Raw genomic sequence first — 20,797 nt, forward strand, 5'->3', positions numbered from 1 at the left:
GAGAGCACAGGACTCACGTCTGAGCATACCCGTCCCACTCAAGTGACAAATGCAAAAACAACAGTTGATTGACAGAATGCAGAACAATGTCATACATTCACCCCAGTACAGAGATAGAGAGATTGGTCGAGTCAGCAGGAATGTACTACAATGCACCTGGGGTCGCCAATGTCCAACAGATCATGAAATGTTTAATCGAGGAGTTTGCTGCATCTGCTGTCCGGGATTAGTGCATCCTTTGTCCTAGTGCGTGTAAACATGTAGCCCTGAGCGTAACCAGCATAAGTATAGATGGCTGTTGTAAGAAATTGGGTTACTGGTTGGGGGGGGGGGGGTAGGGGAACCCTATTCAAGCAGCAAATACAATACTTGTCAGAGTGAAGTCACAAGCAAACCCCAAATTAACCTGTGCTCAACCCTCTGGTAGCTTAGTACAGAGCTGCCAGGCTTAACTGAGGGGCAATGTGTACAGTAATGAAGTGGAGAAACACAACACAAGAACATTTTTGCACCGATTTAGAACAATAGAGTATAATGTTATAAATAATTTGATACCAACAACAAAAATCCAAATAGTAGAACTGGAGATATGCAATTTTAATGATTTAGGTGAAAATAGCACCAAAAAGCCCAAAGTGCCACTCACAGCTATCTTGTCATGCAACACGGGGTGAAAGTCAGAGGCTCAAGCCGACCATGTTGGAGCTTGGGCCGGATACAGGGACCGAGTTAGTCCAGCTGACTGAGTTACCTTCAAAGTCCAGCACAACAAGTTTCCCTTCACAGTGGAAGGGGCCTTGAGGAGCAGGGACGGCCATAATTTAATTATTTCTAGCCCCTGGCTAGCCTTGTTTGCCCTGTCTTTTGCGGCCTGTGCAGGTGAGTCTGTCTGTTCCAGACAGTCGGGGTGAATGGAATGGGAGGGAATTAATTTTCTTTTTTTTTATCTAGCAGATAGGTGTAAAGTTTCTTTCAACTCATGCCAGACAAACTTTGAATAATAACCCAATATTTGGCACGCTTTTTTTTATCCTCTTTGCTTGGTCAACAAAGCCAAAGTTAAAACCTACCCTAAGGGGTGTGGTGGGGGCCTGCGTCACAAGGGGCCTTGCTCGCTTGTCTTCTTGAGCTGGTTAAACAGCAGCACGTTCATGAAATGTCCTACTCTGGCACTCAGAGCTTTCAGTGGCTGTATGTATCTCCCTTGGAGGGCTACAGTGAGGGTTTAGTGTCGGACTCGCTGGTGAGGGTGGTGGGAGTGGGGTTCTGTGTCATTCAAGGTTGTAAACTCGGCTTGCACTATGTGTGGCATGTGCTGTCCCGCACCGAGTGCTCTGGCTCGTACTAATCCACACGTGGAAACTAATATCAGGCAGGCGCGCGATGAACATGTGGGAGATGTGTCACCCTCTCCCTACCTGTGTTATGGGATAAATGTGTGTCATTCTGAGGAAGCAAACACGTCCGAAAATGTGAGGCAACAGTTCGATTGTGTCGTGCGGATCTGTCGAAGAAGCCAGGAGCGGTGTACAACAGCCTCCTCCCTCACGCAGACGTGCAATCCGACCACAGTGGGTGTATCGCAGTATAAATTCTCAATAATTGCTTGCAAAGCGCCATGGGGCAGGTGCAGTAGCTTGCCGGGTTGAGCGCCTGCTGCTGAGATAACTTACAGACTCTGATTGGCTGCCCCGGGACACCAAAGGTGGCCACCTACGAGGGCGGCCACCCTTAGTGCCATAGGATGGCCCCGACCCTGAGCGGTCTAGTGGTTGGGGGGATTAGAGGTCCCCCCCGTGATGTCACTTCCTGTGTCTTGGGGGAAGGGGGAGTGACTATATAGCCCAGGGGGCGAGGGTCAAGCATCTCTTTGTTCCCGGCCGCTGCTCGCGCTGACCCTCGCCCTCCCCTGCCTGGACCCTGAGCGGGTGACTGCCCGTTGCTGTTTTTGGTAAGGAGGCTCTTTGGTTGTGGTGAGTGGGATTGCTGCTGCTCGGGTTATTGTCCCTTATGCTGGCGGTCGATGGGGAGTGCGGGGGTCCGTTCCAGGGGGGTGTGCTTGTGACGTGGGGTGTCCCCGGGGTCGCGGCTTGCTTCGCTCGGTGCGCTGCCTTCTCTCTTGCTGCGGGGGAGAGGGCAGGGGTGAGGGAGGTGGGGAGTTCCTCGGTGCTGTCGGCGCGTGGCTGCGGCCCCCTGGTGCTCTGGTCCTCGCGGTATGCTGGCCTGGGTTGAGGGGTGGCAGGGTGGGGATGCGGGAGGGGGGCAGGGTGGCGCCCCCGTGAGCGTGCACAGGGAGAGGGGGGCCCGGCGGTGTAGGTGCAGCTTTGTCTTGGCGGGCGGGAGGGTGGCTCTTGCCTGTGTTGCCCCTGGTTCGCTGTCTCCGGGAACTGCCTTGGGGTGGGGACGGGTTGCTCCGGGAAGGTAGCGCTGCAGGCAGGGGGGCTTACCTTGCTCCTGCGCTCAGCCGGCGCTGATCCAGGCCAACGGGCCTTAGGGTTCAGGGGTCTCCTGTGGGGTGGGAAGGGACGCCGGGGCGGTTGGTGCTGGACACTCTGCCTCATCTCGTCCTGCTGGCTTGGGGGGGGCGGGGGTCTTCCATTAGCCTCTATGGGGGCTACGTGCACCTTTTCTGTGCCTGCGCTCTCTGGGGGGGGCCGCCCTGCTGCTACGCATGTCCTCGTGGTTTCGGGCACACGCGGGACAGGCGTTGGCGCGCTCTTGCTTTTGTGCGTGGGGTGAGCCCGCTTTGGGCAGATCTCGTGAGGACAGTCGAGGTTCGGGCGCTTTCCTCTTGCCCTGGTGTCGGTCCTCGTGGTGGGGGTCCACATTGGACTTTGTAGTGAGCGTTACATGGCCATCGTCTTTGTCACGGGAAGGCGCATGCGCGGCCATCGAGCCCTTAACCTAGTCACCCGGCATCGTACGTCGCTGCGGCGGTGAAGGGCTACTTCCTTGCCCTATCGCTGTGCAGGGGGTGGGCTTGCCTATGTTTTGGGATTTTGGTCATCCTTGGTTATGTTGCTATAAGAAACGCAAAGGTTTATGGTGTTATTAGGACAACAAGATCACTTCATAGGCACCAGGCACCCTTTGTTGTGATACTGCAGAGTGCCTTATTATGTTGTAACGAGGTTGCGAGGGGGGTTGCGGGCTTGGGGAATTTTACATGTTGTTTTGCCTTTCAGCAGAAAGGCGGCAAAGAGAAGGTCGACAAACACAACGGGAACGGGCCAGTGTTGGGTAGTGGGGGGGTGGGCATAAGGTATTGATCACTTTCATTTTATCACTGCAGGACTTCAGTGAGATGAATTTGTTGGATCCCACATCGTGGCTGAAATCGCATGGGTAATTTGGTTTGTCCCATTGTTTCAGTGGGCCGGCTATATGGGACACAGTTGCAGCATGATTGTTTGCCAGGAAGTGCGTTTGCCACTGGAACTTTGGTCATATTTATTCTTACTTTGCTTGTACAGTCTGTGCTTGCTGTGCCTGAGATTGTGTGCCTTCTGCCTGTGTTGCTTCAACTCTAGGGCCTGTTAATTTTGTTGTTCTATTCCTGTAACAGTTCTGCTTGTGTTGCTTCAACTTATGGCCTGCTAATTTTGTTTGTTATTCCTGTATCAGTTCTCTCATGAAAAGTAACTGTTTATATTGTTCAGTGCCATGACACTTTTGGGTCTAGCCACGATGATGAAAGTACTCTTAACATTATACAACTAATAAGTTAAATACCAGTAGTAGTAGGGATATGACTGTAAGTAGTAGTACATATTTAAAGGCAATTTTATGGACAGCTATTGTGGTACTACCACGGTATATATAGGCCAGGTAGCTTATGTGTGCTATCCAGGGACGAGTAAGTTGATGGGTGAGTTTAACATGCGTTATTCCTCATTCGGCGGCGTGGGTCTGCAGGGGGCAGGTAGTCGTATTAGGTCAGGATTAATTTAGGTAGCTCATCTAAAAAGGAGAAGTGGGCGTAAACATATATGCTCCTGTAGAGTTGATACTATACATACCATATTTACGCATGCAAGCTATTTCTACAGTGGCCAGTGCGGCCTACTACACTCAGCAACTTGAATCTCCTTTTTGCTTCCCCAGTCTTTCTTTGTGTTTTCACCCAAACCAAGGTCAACACATACCCAGGGAGCTCCGAATCTAGCGGCTGGTATGTGAGCAAGTGTAACTTTTAGCTGCAGTATCAACCAAATCGAGCAGGTGGACATGCAACCGCCCCCACCATATCCGCATGTAAATTTTCCACAATAGATATACGGCTGTACTATGCATAGAGAAACCACTTTGTGGACTGAAAATATACAATTTTAAAGCATTCTTTATTGGTGGCATGAGAGTGATATAGTACTCTTTCCACATGCGTCTGCCACTACACCTGTAAGACGGCAGGAGCCCCCAATTGGAGTGTTATTTCATTACATAGCGTTTTTTGCTAATAGGGGAGCTCTTTACGCCGGGCAACACACTGCTGCTGCACCCAATGTTAAAATTATTCCAGTGGTCATTGTTGCTCATTGGGATTTTTATTGCTTCTAAGGAGAACATGGAATGCTTCACCGTGTTTTTTAGTGGGTGTTAGTAAATGAATAGGCATTAGGCATGCCTTAGGAGTCTATGCATGTGGGGAAGTGTCGTGTCAATTATACGATTACATGCCGAAGGTAAATCAACACCATGGGGGTTCTCAAGCCCGTCCAGCGGGCTTGGATGTCTCTTGTTTATATCCATGCAGGTATCGGTCAGAGGAGGACGTCGTGGATCACTTCATGGCAGCCATCGTAGTGACCTGTGTTGTGGTCGGGCATGTGTACAAAGTGGTAAACTGATGGGGGGGCATGCCTTGTTGCAATTTACTTAACATCAATGTTCTACATGGCTTGTAAGGTCCACACAAACTCTGTCTAGATGGTGTGTATATAGCATAGCACATGAATTACATCTTTAATAACTGATGTCCATTAGCATCATTGATCATTATCAGCGTATTCTTGGTGTTTCGGTAATAGTGTCTTCATCCATCATTCCTGGCATGATATGCTGGTGCGAGGGTAACCATGCTACCAATGAATCAAAGTTTAACAAGAACATGGCGGGCCTACCAGGGGGATGGGGCCTTGCATGAGGATATTAGTGCATGAACTCTTAACAACTTGAAGCCGAACTCTTGGGGAGCGAGAATATATTTTATGACTCAGTTAAATGGGGAATGACTGACCCAAGCTTCAATCTAGAGGCCTGCTACAGAGTAGACGGGGTGTAGTTTTTAGAGGTGAAAGGAACGTTGTTGCAGGTCTCTGCAGTTCTATGCGCCTGGCGTGGGGGCATGGACTTTGCCCGATGGGGGTCAAAACGTTTCTCAAGGGGGACAGTACCGATACTCCCATAGGTGTTCTCAGTACATAGCTACGCGAAGTTCAAGAAGCATGTGTCTACAAGAGCTGATAGTTGAAGATGTTTGTACTGGGCATTACAGGAGGAGAATGGGTCTTGGGTGCCATTTACATTGGCATATATAGTACAAGTGAGGTACATTCTAGGCGGTCAGTCTAACGTAATAATCATACGATATTTAAGCATTGGGGCAAGTCGTGCAAACCCCGGATCTAAACTGACTGTTAGAGGTAGCAAGCTGTGTGTTACCAGAGGTTGGTGATGGGCACATGCGACAACAGAGGATCTACTCAGTTAGAGGGATAATATTGCAAGAATGGGCAGCCTCTCTAGGCATCAGAACGCTTGGGTAGGCACCTTCAGAGACAAGGAGAGGAGTGTTTTGTTTATGAATGGACTTCCTTCAATTATGAGAGAGGACAACTTTAATTGTGGAAGGGTGCAGGTAATGCTGACTAATTAGTGCTCGTAACCCCAACCGGCCAGGGTAGCGCGTGGGGCTTTGAGGGCCATGTCTCATTGCAGAAAATGCAGATCGTGGGTCGGGAGGGGGGAGACATTTTAATGAATGTTTTCTGTCTCTAATACAGGAACCGCGCACAAGAACTGCCCCACCCACATGGGGGGCCACCTGAATCCTCAACAGGTATAAGGATCATAGCACACTGGGGGCAGTGTGTTAGGGTCTGGGATTCCCATGTTCTCCCCAGTTGTCATTACTATCCGGGGTGTGGGACGCGTGCTGGTTTCACTCATGGAGGTAATTCATGGATAGTAACTGGGAGCGGGGACTTATTAGGCAGCCCGGTGCAGAATTGGATGTTCTATCTTACTTGAGTCTGGACAACGTCTTTTACGGTGCAATAATTGGGGTGTTCGCGCTGGATGCAGTGGCAGAACAGGAGCTAAGCATGCATGTCATGCGAAAGATAATGGGAGATGTGTTTTCACTCAACAACTGGTTGATTAGGCATATCATGCATCTCATGTGCATTAATGGATTGCTGTGCCGTTTGTTCTCTAATAATTTATTAGCAGTTGAACAACTGAGGCCTGATCCACTGAGGGACGGGGGGTGCTCCGACACCTGTAGCACATTGGAAAACCCATGTTGGGATTACTCCCTTGGCACAGGCTGATCAGTTCAGAATGGTGGAATTATGTTGTCTTCCACAATACCCACAGTTATTGTTTAACTGCATTAGGCAATGACCAAACAGCAACAAAGTCTTACTTTCCTGTCCGGCCACAGCTCCTAGGTGACTGGACAAGTAACCTCATGGGTAGTATGGTAGAAGACTGGTCGGGTCCTCATTGTGGGGTACATTGAGGACTTCTCTTAAAATCTCCGGTCTCACGGGGCCAGGTAGTTCTGACTGACTGTGTAATTTTGTGATACTCTCTCCCATCTGAGCCTTGCAGTCTCATTCAAGACCAGGCACTTTCACTCCCAAGGTTTCGTGCTTAGGTCACTGTCTCACACATGCACACTCCAAGCTAGGGAATGTCTGACAAAAGCAGCCTTATATCCTTTGTCTGTCCAGAACCTTGTGGGTCAGATGTGCGTAATTCTGACATTGGGTCTCCCTCATCTTCAATGTTGTGTGCTAGCAAGAAAGTGTCTTTCTTAGTCTTTCAATGTCACTCATCGTGCACTGAAATAATGGAAATGTCACACATAGCAGTGGTACGCATGTAGCTCTGAAGGGGGGTGGCTAGTTCGCGGTTGGCTATGCAAGAAAGCTTTAACTGAGGCTTCTTTATCTTGGGCAACTAAGCAGCTTTGACTGTTGTAAGTATAGTGCTCCTTTTGTAAATTACAGGGAGGCAATTGGCATAGTGGCTAAATACCAGGCAATATTCAGCACATTACCTGAACAAGCTTGATAGCCCAGCAGATTAGTTGGGCCTGCATAAGCCACACATTAACTGCTGCATCCTGGCCCACGCTGAGACAATCACTTAGTTGTACCACAGCATTGCCAGTTTCCTTTACTCTGGCCCATTGGCACTATGGGGATGCATTATCAGGTTACACAGAATTTTGGGCCTGCATTAGCCACTCACATACCTCCTCCAGTCTGATCCCACTAAGACCTCTCAGCTCTGCCTCCACTTTGGATCAGGCTGATACTGTAAGCCTCTAACTTGTTAATTCATGGGACACATGTTGGCACATATTTGGCCATGTAAGCGATTGGTTTGGCTGGTTTTACGTGAAGGGTCCGGAAGTGGCCAGGCAATTTTAACAGCTGAAAATCAACAACAGGGGTTGACACGCAGTGGAGGGCCAGTGGCTAGGTGCTCGGGTAAGCTTTCACCTAGATAGTATTTACTTAATTGTTTTCAGGTACTAAAGTAGGGATTCCTTTGGCGGTGTGCACATGCCAGGAAGTAAGGGCGAGGGAGGATTAGTTCACCTAGTTGCATAACTTGGATATACAGTTATATAGGCGGCTTGTTACAAGCTTCATAGGGTCCATCGAAGGCCAGGCACAGGGGGACGTCTTGTACAAGTGTCAAACATGAGGAGATCCTCGACACAGTCTTTTAAGCCTACACCAGAACGCAGTTAGCAGGCATAGCTGAGAGGTGATGGTCTTACGATTAGGCTCCCATGGGTTTGAAAGTTACATGTCTTTCCAGTGAGGCTAAACATGGGAGGAGTTTGTTAGCCTACAGTAGAGTCGGCGTCATGGGAGTGAGCCGCCTGGCGTGACCTTGATGGTGAATATGTCCCCAGTAGGTCTAAGTAAGGGTGTGAGGCCACATGCTAGACAGGGGACACCATGCCAGTGGTGTTGTTTACCTGATAGGGGCTTGTTGGTTGCTGGTCAGCCAGCTGTACAGAATAGGAATAGATTGGGGGATGGCGCACTAGATGGACACCTGCAAAGCACAGTTGGCAGTTAGTTGTGAAGTTCATGGACATCACTGTCACAGTTCCCTGTCCGGAGGGCGGCAGAAGTGAGAAGGAAGTTTGGTTGCGTGCCAGCTTGGCGGTGCTGAGGAAGAGAGCAGACTTGTCCTTGCCTGAGCCGAGGGAGGCCGGTGATTGCAATGGTAGTGCAATAGGTCCTTGGCGCCAAGGAGAGGTGGATAGTGTCGCCTGACAATTTGGGTGTAGCCTGAAGCATAGGAGAACTTGTTTCATCAGGCTTGGGTTGCTACTTGCCAAATGCAGTGTGTGCTTTGATGTAGACGGGGTTCATTTACCCAAGTTGATATGACGATCTTTGGTTGATATAACGGAAAGCACTAGGAGCAGCAGGTTGTACTAATAGGAAGCTAGTATGTGGGGGGACTCTGGGGTGGTGGCGACCACACCCAGAGCCATGGCGGAGTTTCAGGGCGATCCAATGCAGAAAGGTACAGAGGGGTACCCTCCACAGGAGCACCGGTGGGTGCGAGAGCAGAATTATCCCCAGGGAGATCCACGCTGGGTTGGACCCTGGAGGAGTGACGGCGCCCCGTTAGTCCTTCGGGCGGTTGTAGACCTGAGCAACCGGGGGTTGCCAACGCTCCATCCCTGAGAGGGGGGGGCGGAGTAATGGGAGAACGAGAGGTTCGCCGGGGGAGGGGATAGACCTTCCCCCCAAAACTGACAACGCCCCTACGGTTAACACCGCGGGGGGTATGGCTCATCAGGTGGGCGGGTCGCGAGAGGTGACCTGCTCTGGATCGACCCGTAAGATAACCCAACATGGTGGCACAATGTATATGCTAATAAAACTGCAACAACTTTCTCCATCAAACTAGTGTTGTGTCGGTTATTGGTGGAGTGGTGTGTTGTATGAAGAAAGGTCTGGGGTTGGGCCGATATTGGCACTATAAATCTGGTACATCCATTGTAACGCACTTCATGAAATGATTATGTTTAGTTTAATTGAAACATGTACTGAAATGCTGATCATCACACTGTTGTTCCTGTCTTCCCTACCCCTGTTTAGTGCTTTGGGATGATTGCTAGTGACATGGAAGTGAGTATTGTAAAAGAAAACACATTAAAAACAATACATTTTGGTAATAATATCAGTGTACATGGCCCGGAAGCTGCAAGTCCAATATGAATGATATGTTGTTATTTCAACCCATTTCACCGGTTCTGCACTGTAGCATTGTCTGGCAAGTCACATATGAAGGACTGTGCTGTCACTATGCCTGGCTCAAACAGAATTTCATGCAGTGGTCTTTGAATATATTATGCCATGGTCCCCTCACATCTAAGTAAAAACTGTTTATCACTTTGCCACCTCCCCTCACACCACTCCACCGGAAAAAAGCGGACTCTTAGGTCTTGCCTCATAGTGTATGTGCTCCATGTTGTGAGACATACTGTTAGCTTACCAACAACGTGCAGGGGCTTGTGGTCCACCTGTTGCTTATCATTGGTTGGCTTTCATGTAATTCTCATTTGCCTGCTTCTCGTTTGTGTCCCAGTTTGACATTCTTATGTTTGGTCCTCCCCTGCAGCGTAGCCTCTTTTCCATCTGTTTTGGTTTGTTGGCTTCTATGCACCCACTGCTTGCTCTTCATGTTATACTTTTTTCTTTTAGGTTAAGCACTTCGTGGGAGTGCATGTATTTTTCAGCTGTTTCCCTCAGCGTTCCATGATGCTCTCAAGCTCCATGTGCCTCTCTCCACCCCCATGTTACGTCACCTCATGTTCATGTACGCCCCCCCTTTGCTTTCCCGTCCATTTGCTTCTCTCCTGCCTGCTACTTGTTGCTCTCTTTCACCTGTTTATTCCTCCCCAGTGCTCCACTGTGCTTTTTTTGTCATCTGCTTCCCCTCACACACCCTCATGGTTCCTACTGATCAAGTTGGCTTTACACCCCCCTCATGTTGCTCTGCTCCATCTGCTTAAAAAAGCTTTTGCCTGTTTTATTTTCATTTAAGTTACTGATCCAACTTAGATCAGTAACTACAAAGCAAAAAAGATAGCAAGATAGCTCCCACATTATTTTGAAGGCATGTCATGCGTGGTGTATATGCCTTCAAAATAACATGGTGGGCCATGTCAAATGCTTTTATTTTATTTTATTTTTTTAGTTGTTTAGCCATGCTGCACATGGCTAGAAAACATTGACAAAGCTGATTGGTTCCAAAAGTGAGACCTATTGACTTTGCCATTGCTTATTTTTTTGATCTGGCTTAAACTACTCCTTGTGCAATGCTCTCCCTATGTATTTGCGTTCCCATTATTTTGTTGCACACATCGGGAGAGGAGGTAGATGAGTTGGACGCTAGCGCCCAAACAGAAGACTTGCAGTGAGCTAAAAAATCAGCAGGAATGCACTTGTGTTCTCAAATCAAATAACTGTGAGGTGGTAGACATGCAGTTTAATGTTAGGACTACATTCCTGATGCTTTTCACTCCAGTATGCTGTTCACCTGCCACTACCTCCTCCCTCCCCCCCCATTTCCAGTGCACATTTTCACATCAAAGCAGGGTATCACCGCACTGCTCTGTGTTTTAATTGTATTTGACACAGTGGCGTAGCAGTAGCCCCAGCAGCTGCTACGGTATGGGGGGACCCTAACCTCTAGGGGGCCCCCTTCATCAGTGCATGAGTGGCGGACCCCTGGCCTGCGCGCTCCTGCCTGGGTCTGGAGCGTGGGGGCCCCCTCCATGTACTTTGCAGCGGGGCCTCCTCAAGTTTTGTAACGCCACTGGCCTTCATTCCTATAAACTATGAAATCCTTGATTAAGGTTAACCTTACTCTTTTTTATGTAATAAAATGTACATCCCTGGATGGTAGCCAACATTTGGTAATCTATCTTTAAAAGAAATAGCTAGAAATAGATAATATATAATACTTACATAGGATACATACCAAGTAACTGTGTAATATGGTCCAATATTACCATTGAGTTGATCTGGTGACATCATAAACTATTACACCAAAGACTGAGAGGTTTGTAAATGGCATTAGAACCATTGGATGGCAATACAAGTCCATATTATACTGGTTCTTTTTTATTGTTTTATGTCACATGTTTATTTTTGTGTAGTTAGCTTGAAAATGCTATTTACTTTTAAGTGCAGCTAACAATGACACTCAGAAGAATTAGAATGTTTAGGTCTTATTTACATTTCTTGAAAACATGGTTAATGAACATTAACAGAAACATCAATGGTGATGGTAATTGGATTTAGGCGATCCTTTGGCTGCAGCAGTTACCACATATTTTTGGATTTATCGCATTTGCCACAATTTGCTAAATTTTCAGAGTTCGACAAAAATGTTGTTTCTCAGATGGATAAAAATAACACTAGACAAAGTGCCACATAACTAGCATTTTTGCTACATATTTAGATGTGTATAACTTGGTCCTCCATGACTCTTAATCCTAGTCAACCTGACAATTTTAAAGTGTTGCCGAGAGGTTTGAGAAATGCCATGACGCTGATAAAATCTATATTGCACAGATATCCATGAAATATTTTCCATATTACTTAGTTCCTTCTGAATTATGGGTTTTTATATTATAAAAGCACTGAAATATAATGTGTATATATATATATATATATATATATATCAACCAAAGTTTCAGCCACTTGATGCCGCAGATTTTGATGTCATCGCAGCACCGCCGAGAGAAACGAGAGACCCAGTAATTCCGTGAGTAATTTAGTTTTTAATATCTGCAACGGACAGCATAACGTTTCGGCCTTCCAGAGGCCTTGGTCTATATATATATAACCTACTGGCGATAGCCAGTAGGTATATATAGTTAGGATTGTTTTCCATAGGGAAATCGCAACATTCTATTGGGAATAACTTTGGCGCCGGTTGAGGAATCTTCCTGAAATTTTCCTTAACTTTGCCTTGCGGCGCTCCGCTCCGCTCCTTCCCTGAAAGTTTGGGGGGGATTCGTCAAGCGGGGGCCGAGATAAAACGGGGGTCCCAAAACGTGTTTTCCCCATGTTAATTTCCATAGGGCGGTTGGACTCACTTTTAGCCCGAACGGCTGAATGGTTTTCCACCAAACTTGGCAAAATTGTAGGGACTGGTAGCCCGATGTGCCTTTGCTATGTCTCAAGATATGTGCTCCAGTGGTTTTTACGAAAATTAACTTTGAAAAAATATATATTGGGCTACATTGGGCTATATATATGTTAGAGCCCAAATGTAGCCCAATGTAGCCCAAAGATGGCCACCAGAGACAAAAAAAAACAAATGTAGCCCAAATATCAGCCAGATGTAGCCCAACTATAGCCCAATGACAGAATGTCCCAGAGTGTTCTAAAGAGCAACTAGAACGCTAACAGTCTTACTTATGACAAAAGTATGGCACACCTGAAGTCATCTTGATTGGAATAAAGTGGTAACACTTAATACATTTAATTTGAAAAGGAACAAAATGAGGGATTTCATTTTGCCATAGAAATTTTATTATCTACTGGCGATAGCCAGTAGGTATATATAGTTGGGATTGTTTTCCATAGGGAAATTGCAACATTCAATTGGGAATAACTTTGGCGCCGGTTGAGGAATCTTCCTGAAATTTTCCCTAACTTTGCCTCGCGGCGCTCTGCTCCTTCCCTGAAAGTTTGGGGGGGATTCGTCAAGCGGGGGCCGAGATAAAAGGGGGGTGCCAAAACATGTTTTCCCCATGTTAATTTCCATAGGGCGGTTGGACTCACTTTTAGCCCGAACGGCTGAATGGTTTTCCACCAAACTTGGCAAAATTGTAGGGACTGGTAGCCTGATGTGCCTTTGCTATGTCTCAAGATATGTGCTCCAGTGGTTTTTACGAAAATTAACTTTGAAAAAATATATATTGGGCTACATTGGGCTATATATATGTTAGAGCCCAAATGTAGCCCAATGTAGCCCAATGTAGCCCAAAGATGGCCACCAGAGACAAAAAAACAAATGTAGCCCAAATATCAGCCAGATGTAGCCCAACTATAGCCCAATGACAGAATGTCCCAGAGTGTTCTAAAGAACAACTAGAGCACTAACAGTCTTACTTATGACAAAAGTATGGCACACCTGAAGTCATTTTGATTTGAATAAAGTGTTAACACTTAAAACATTTAATTTGCAAAGGAACAAAATGAGGGGGTTCATTTTGCCATAGAAATTATGATTAGTGCTGAAGAAAGAAAAATTAGGGCACATTTTGAGTGACTTCTCAAATCCTCTTATATTTCATTAAAAAAACTTCTGATACGCAGTCTCCCAAGATGGCCACCAGAGACAAAAGAGCCCAAATGTAGTCCAAATATCAGCCAGATGTAGTCCAACTATTGCCCAATGACAGAATGTCCCAGAGTGTTCTAAAGAACAACTAGAACGCTAACAGTCTTACTTATGACAAAAGTATGGCACACCTGAAGTCATCTTGATTGGAATAAAGTGGTAACACTTAATACATTTAATTTGAAAAGGAACAAAATGAGGGGTTTCATTTTGCCATAGAAATTTTATTTATATATGTATTCACTGAAAAAAACATAGGTTACACACCAGTTATAGTTAGGAATTAGCATTTAAAAAACCTTTGAAATTCACTGAAAAAACCATAGGTTACACACCAGTTATAGTTAGGAATTAGCATTTAAAAAACCTTTGAAATTCACTGAAAAAACCATAGGTTTCACACCAGTTATAGTTAGCTGGAAATTTTACTCGCATAAAACCATTGAAATTCCCACGTTATAGTTAGTTGGACTCACTATAACTTGCACGTCTGCAATGCACTGCTGATGACGTCACAAATTACATCACTCATGCATATATTTAAATATTTAAACATTACTCGCTAATATATGTATTCACTAAGATACACCTAATAAGCCAGTTAACCAATCAATTTTTTTTAAAAACACTGAAAAAAACCATAGGTTTCAGGCCTTATATAGTTAGGAATTAGCATTTAAAAAACCTTTGAAATTCACTGAAAAAACCATAGGTTTCAGGCCTTATATAGTTAGGAATTAGCATTTAAAAAACCTTTGAAATTCACTGAAAAAACCATAGGTTTCAGGCCTTATATAGTTAGGAATCAGCATTTAAAAAACCTTTGAAATTCACTGAAAAAAACATAGGTTTCAGGCCTTATATAGTTAGGAATTAGCATTTAAAAAAACCTTTGAAATTCACTGAAAAAACCATAGGTTTCAGGAGTTATATAGTTAGGAATTAGTTTTTAAAAAACCTTTGAAATTCACTCAAAAAACTATAAGTTTTAGTGGTGTTATAGTTAGCTGAACATTTTACTCATACAAAGCCAATGAAATTGCTCCTATATAGTTAGTTGTACTAACTATATTTCGCGCACCCGCAATCCACTGCTGATGATGTCACATATTAGATCATTCATGACATGGTCAGTGACATCACTGATGACATCTCAAATGACATCACTGATGACATCACTGATGACATCATCCACGTGACAATCACATACACCTTTTCATACACTATTACAATTTTTCATCACTGTTTGTAAAATACAGAGTATCATATTTAAATCCATTGTCACAGCAATACAAGTATCTAAAAATCCACTCAGTGATTCATAGATGTATACACACATCTAATCACTTACCTATGGATTTACTCATACATGCTGTCAATGAACAATAGAACACTATCAAAAATACTTATACATCTATATCGACATTAAACAACAGCACGCATCCTATTCACATATGAAGTCACTTATGCAAACAATGGATCATACTTACATATTTACTTAGCAAAACACTTATACAAACACCACTTCTTCTATTCATTTAGATAGTTAGTCATACTTAGTGAATTATAAAATCATTTTTACAAGTATACAGTTATCCATACAGTCACTCACACAATCATTGTGTCTTATGTATACTTATTTATATACAACAACTGACACATACACTGCCTTTTATTTTTCTAGTTTGTTGGACCTGTACCTTTGAGAAATATATTTGCTCATCACCACACCCATAAAGAGATTCCCTCACCCAAACTGTTAGAACATGTAGTTTTAACTTCATATATCTACTGAATCAACTATTCACACATCTTTGGACAGTCACACACCCCCCACCGAACCACACACACGTTCACACTCCCATACAAATACTCAGTTAACTAATCAATAACTAATATAGACTTTCACATAGCTAGTAACCAACTGTAGAATCAGTTTACACAACAACTGACAAAGTGATACAGATATTCACACAGTTTAGTCACTATCCACTATATTTAGTGAGACATTATAAATTGGTCAAGTAAACAGTCAATTACACTGCTACTAAATCCTCCATCCAAATATTTATTAATATATATCCACTCATTCTTCAATGTAAATTGCTATATATATAATGCATATTTAAATAACGAAGCAAACCACATTCACTGGATGATGTCATCAGTGATGTCATTTGAGATGTCATCAGTGAGGTCACTGACCATGTCATGAATGATCTAATATGTGACATCATCAGCAGTGGATTGCGTGTGCGCGAAATATAGTTAGTACAACTAACTATATAGGAGCAATTTCATTGGTGTTGTATGAGTAAAATGTCCAGCTAACTATAACACCACTAAAACTTATAGTTTTTTGAGTGAATTTCAAAGGTTTTTTAAAAACTAATTCCTAACTATATAACTCCTAAAACCTATGGTTTTTTCAGTGAAAATATATATATATATATATATATACATATATATATATATATATATATATATATATATATATATATATATATATATATATAATATCCAGGTATTCCGCTTCAAATGTGCATCGTTTCGCAGCAGACAAACGGATACAGACCACAGTTTGGTGCTAGATTTTATTTCGTGCAAGAGGTCGCCATGACGCGTTCCAGCCCTTCCCACGGCCTTGATCACATGACAGTGCAAACACATACATTGGTTTAAATAGCATGGATGAGCGGACGTAATTATTGGTCACAGAGGCATACACAGTCTATCAACATAGAGAACAGACTGACTACGAACTACGAGTCTATTTTCTTATTTCCTATTGTTTACATTGAAAGTTCGAATGTGCAAATATAGCATAAAGCCTCAATTTAAATGTAACTTGGTTTGCAGTTTGAAAAACAGAAAAATCAGGGTTTTAATCTATTTACTAAACTGCATTTAACATTTTTTCAAAGTACGTCACCAACAAATAAACCAATGTAACAGCAGATAAAATGTGCAAAATTGTGCAAAATAGTGCAAAAAGATTTAAAATATATTCAGAGAATATTATTTTTTAGCAGCTGAAAACACCAACAAGGAGGTTCATTAGGGCCATATTGCACCAAAGATGACTGTATAAATACATTGATTCTCTACTGACAGTAATAACATGAGTACTGTTTAGAGGTTTATGAGTCACTGGAGCCCCAGTGATCTTCTCCATCAAAGCCGACTTTTCTTTAATTCGCGAACTGCAGTAAAGTGGAAGTGCATAAGCTGTATAGTTATTTTACAGATGGTTGTTATCTACCTCAAATAAGGACAGAGCTTAATAGGATAACGGTATAAATACCTAGGAGCTAGATGTGAATCACGTGGCATATATATATATATATATATATATATATATATATATATATATATATTCATTGAAAAAACCATAGGTTTCACACATTTTATAGCTAGCTGGACATTTCACTCATACAAACCCATTGAAATTCCCCCGTTATAGTTAGTTCAGCTAACTATAACTCGCGCGCCCGCATTGCACTGCTGATGACGTCACATATTACATCACTCATGACATGGTCAGTGTCCACCAAAAATCGCCTCCCACAAAATACACACGATGTTATATGCAGACGATGTAATTATATTAGATCTAGCCCCATTTGGCCTGCAAAGAAACCTTCAGGCACTCCACAAATACTCGGAGGAAAACTTTCTAATTCCAAATATTGCGAAAACAAAAATAGTCCCGTTTTCAGGAAGGAAAAGGTGTATTAAATATCACTGGTCCCTAGGAGAAAAAAGGGTCGAAGTCGCAAATGAATATACTTATCTAGGTCGAATTTTTACTAACTCTTTACAGAATAGGCCTCATACCTTGAATTTGATCCGGAAGTCGGATATGCACGTGGGAGCACTGTCTAGGCTGTATGCCGCTTCTGGACAAAGACACTTCTTTTCTATGCTTAAAGTATACAGCGTTAAAATACCACCAGTTCTGTCATACGCTTTGGAATACACACCAATAAGTCAATGGAACTTCTTAGATCTAAGAGAAGGAAAGATTCTACGCAAATTAACGAGGTTGTCCCAGGCAGTACCAGTACAAGCTCTCCGCCTAGAGTACTCACTAACTAGTGCTTATGCCCGAGGAATTGCCAATGTAATCAGATGGGCATATAATCTCCTACATGCAGAGGAAGGAACACTTCGAGCCTTGCTTAAAATGGAAACATTCGACCATGAATCATCGAAGTACGTATTCTCAAGAAACATTTTAACGGCTTATAAACTTTCAGAGACTAACACTAACTTGTTATTATCTTGGACACCTGCCCATCTGAAACTCTTTTTAAAGCAATTTTCGCCAAGACTTAGCTTTGACCTTGACTCCCAGCACTGCCTTAAACTGCCCCTCTATAAAAATGTTGCAGAATCTTTTGAATTTAAGAAACCACAACAGTATATTAAATATAATCTTAACCACGGGGCTAGGAGATAGATTATCCTGCTTAGATTAGGAATACTCCCTGTAAAAACTTTAACTTCCAGGTGGCACCCAAAAGAAAGCACTATTTGTAATCTGTGTAACGGTAGAGAGCAGGATTTAGAGCCTCTCTTGTTTACCTGCCCAAAAGTAATAGTTGTTAATGCGCGGAAAAGGTTTCTGGTCCCGGTTTATGTTAAATGTAAAATCAACTCTACACACGAAATGATTAATCTATGCAAAGCTCCGCCAAATGAATTTGTATGTTATAATCTTTTTAAATTTTTAAAACCATTTTTATCTTTGTATTAGAATGAAAGCTTTTTAACAAAATGGTTCAAAATTGACTATATTGTATTAAATATTTGTGGTCCTCAGTGGAGTACCAAATCAAATTAAATTAAAAAAAACTTGGTCAGTGACATCACTCATGACATCACTGATGACATCTCAAATGACATCACTGATGACATCACTGATGACACCATCCTTCTGAAAGAGTGGCAGACCTCCTCTCAGCGTAATATAACCTTTGATACACACATTCAAAAATAGAAACTTAATTTTTCAAAAAAATGGAGATACCAATACCAGTTACAACAACCTATTCAGTAATTACACCATCTATATACACATCCACTCATTCACCAACAGTTCTATATAGTCACTCATACATGTACTCACTCATCATATGTACTGATACACCTATCCATCCTGTTACACACCGACAGTCATCCATAGAGTTACTCACACACATACTCACACATGCAAATGAACTATCAAACATCCAGTTATTTGCATATACAGCTAAACACACACTACCACACTTACTTCTACAGAAACTTACACATACTTACTCTCTTAAACAATCACTTATAGAAACACATACTTATTTAAACAGGAACTCTTCCAATCTCTCACTCTCACATATACTCACTTATATACATCAATACTCACATGTACTAGATTAAAACATATGTAGTTACTCATAAAGATACTATTGAGACAGTCATTCACTCAGTAACACACCCATACACACACTCATCCACCCATACAGTCCTGCACACATGCTGTCTTAAAAACACATACAAACAGTGAGTCAGTCATTCATGCATCTATGCGCTAAGTAATACCCCCACCAAACCATACAGACACTCATACTGATACTCAAAAAAACAACTAATAACCCATATACACACTCATGTAGCTACTCACCAACCCATGCAGCCACTTATACACAAAGTGAGACACTGATACATATATTTAAATATTTAAACATTACTCGCTAATATATGTATTCATTAAGATACACTTAATAAGTCAGTTAACTAATCAATTTTTCAAAAAAAACCATCCATTTAGACACTTATTTACCCATTTTTTCTTCCATCGACCTTTAGACTTACATATATAAAACATATTTATTTTTCAGAAAGACATACATTCACTGGATGGTGTCATCAGTGATGTCATCAGTAATGCCATTTGAGATGTCATCAGTGATGTCACTGACCATGTCATGAGTGATGTAATATGTGACGTCATCAGCAGTGCATTGCGGGCGCGCGAGTTATAGTTAGCTGAACAAACTATAACGGGGGAATTTCAATGGTTTTGTATGAGTGAAATGTCCAGCTAACTATAACATGTGTGAAACCTATGGTTTTTTCAATGAATTTGCAAGGTTTTTTAAATGCTAATTCCTAACTATAACGTGTGTGAAACCTATGGTTTTTTCAGTGAATTTGCAAGGTTTTTTAAATGCTAATTCCTAACTATAACATGTGTGAAACCTATGGTTTTTTCAGTGAAAAAAAAAAAAATATATATATATATATATATATATATATATATATATATATATATATATATATATATATATATATATATATATATCAATCTGCCTTGAAGACTGAGTGGATGTATAAGTTCCTGAATGGAGGATTTGTAGCAATGTTATTGACTGAAGTAACTAATTTAAAGTGTCTCACTAAATATATGGGATAGTGATTAAACTGTGTGAATACCTGTATCACTCTATCTCTTGTTGTGTAAACTACTACATAAGTTGGTTACTGGCTATGTGAAAGTCTATATTAGTTATTAATTAGTTAAGCGAGTATTTGTATGGGATAGTGAATGTGTGTGTGGTTGAGTGGGAGGTGTGTGACTGTCCAAAGATGTGTAAATAGTTGATTTACTAGGTATATGAGGTTAAGACTGTATGTGGAAACAGTTGTTTGGGTGAGTGAATCTCTTTATGGGTATGGTGATGAGTAAATATATTTCTCAATGATACATGTCTAACAAACTAGAAATATAAAAGGCAGTGTATGTGACAGTTGTATATAAATAAGTATACATAAGACTGAGTGATTGCATGAGTGACTCTCGAAAACTGTATACTTGTAATAGTAATTTTATAACACACTAAGTATGAGTTACTATCTATACGAATAAATAAAGTGGTGTTTGTATAAGTGTGTAGCTTAGTAAATGTAAGTATGATCAATTGTTTGCATAAGTGAGTAGAATGACTGCTTAAGTGAATAGGATGTATGCTGGTGTGTAATGTCGATGTAGGTGTATAAGTATATTTAATAGTGTTCTATTGATCATTGACAGCATGTATGAGTGAATCTATAGGTAAGTGTTTAGATGTGTGTGTAGATGTAGGAATCACTTAGTGGGTTTTTAGAAACTGGTATTGGTTTGTCAATGGTT

The sequence above is a fragment of the Lissotriton helveticus genome, chromosome 7 (assembly GCF_964261635.1).
Source record: "Lissotriton helveticus chromosome 7, aLisHel1.1, whole genome shotgun sequence".
Taxonomy (NCBI): domain Eukaryota; kingdom Metazoa; phylum Chordata; class Amphibia; order Caudata; family Salamandridae; genus Lissotriton; species Lissotriton helveticus.